Source organism: Anneissia japonica, unplaced genomic scaffold, assembly GCF_011630105.1.
Source record: "Anneissia japonica isolate Jap-2015-1 unplaced genomic scaffold, ASM1163010v1 scaffold121101_len1385_cov93, whole genome shotgun sequence".
Classification (NCBI taxonomy): Eukaryota; Metazoa; Echinodermata; class Crinoidea; order Comatulida; family Comatulidae; genus Anneissia; species Anneissia japonica.
Genome location: NW_022717766.1, coordinates 1 through 1,354, shown reverse-complemented (window position 1 = coordinate 1,354; position 1,354 = coordinate 1). Strand labels below are relative to the sequence as shown.

Here is a 1,354-nt window from a genome sequence, read left to right as displayed (position 1 = left end):
GTATTATCATACAATACATATCAATAATATCAAATAGTTCAGATGAATTAATCAAATGCTACGATTAAAAAAACATGATACTAGATCTTCGAACACAACATAAATCAATTATATGGTCAAATAAAATATTGCGAGTTCGAAACAGTCTGTATGCCAACATTTATTGCTATACATACATAAATTATTTTTATGAAGTATTTTAATCTGGAACACATTTTTGAAAACTTAATATTCTTCAAACATTCTCTGTACAGAGTTAGGCCTATTATATGTAATATCCTCAATCTTTAATATAACTGACCTACCATCAGTTGTAGCTCGCTGTGTAACTTCTACCGTGCTTTGCTCCAGATTTGCTGAATCGGTGAGAAAATTACTATTATTATTAATATACAAGATAAAAGAGCCTAGTAAATTTCAACAATTATTACAGTGTTTTTTTATAATTTTTTTAGATTGTTATTTTCTAAATATTTTCTTTGTACATGTATATATGTAATAGCTTCAATTTGCAATATTTTTGACTAACCGTCAGTTGTAGCTCGCTGTGTAACTTCTGTAGTGCTTCGTTCCATATTTGCTAAATATTTGATGAAATTAATATTATTGTTAATATACAAGATAAGAGCCTAGTAAATTGAAACAATTATTACAGTATTAGATTTTAAATATACACAATTTTAAAACTAAGAATCATAACAATTATTTATAATGTTAATTTATTCATATTTACATATATGTATATGTATATAATAAATAATATTAACAATGCTCTCTCTCGCCCCCACCTCCTCTCAGTGGCCTAGTTGTAATTATCATACAATACATATCAATAATATCAAACAGTTCAGATGAATTAATCAAATGCTACGATTAAAAAACATGATACTAGATCTTCGAACACAACATAATTCAATTATATAGTCAAATAAAATATTGCGATTTCGAAACAGTCTGTATGCCAACATTTATTGCTATACATACATAAATTATTTTTATGACGTATTTTAATCTGGAACACATTTTTGAAAACTTAATTCTTCAAACATTCTTTGTACAGACTTAGGCCTATATGTAATATCCTCAATCTTTAATATAACTGACCTACCATCAGTTGTAGCTCGCTGTGTAACTTCTACCATGATGCTTTGCTCCAGATTTGCTGAATCTGTGAGAAAATTACTATTATTATTAATATACAAGATAAAAGAGCCTAGTAAATTTCAATAATTATTACAGTGTTCAGCATAGCATCCTTGGACAATTTTATTCCATTCTATTTTTTCATCTATATCAAAATTGCATATTTGTAACATACGATAAAGTTTTACCCAACATAATTCTATATCCTTAC

At 27.0% G+C, this 1,354-nt stretch overlaps 1 long non-coding RNA gene across 1 annotated transcript; it reads right to left on the bottom strand.

Annotated features, from left to right (window-relative positions):
* Positions 1-305: 305 nt before the first annotated feature.
* On the bottom strand, positions 306-1,169 carry LOC117110367. Its single transcript, XR_004445685.1, has 3 exons — positions 1,109-1,169; positions 530-580; positions 306-356 (listed from the first exon to the last, which is right to left on the bottom strand). It is a non-coding gene; the product is annotated as an uncharacterized LOC117110367 (long non-coding RNA).
* Between the last annotated feature and the right edge of the window lie 185 nt (positions 1,170-1,354).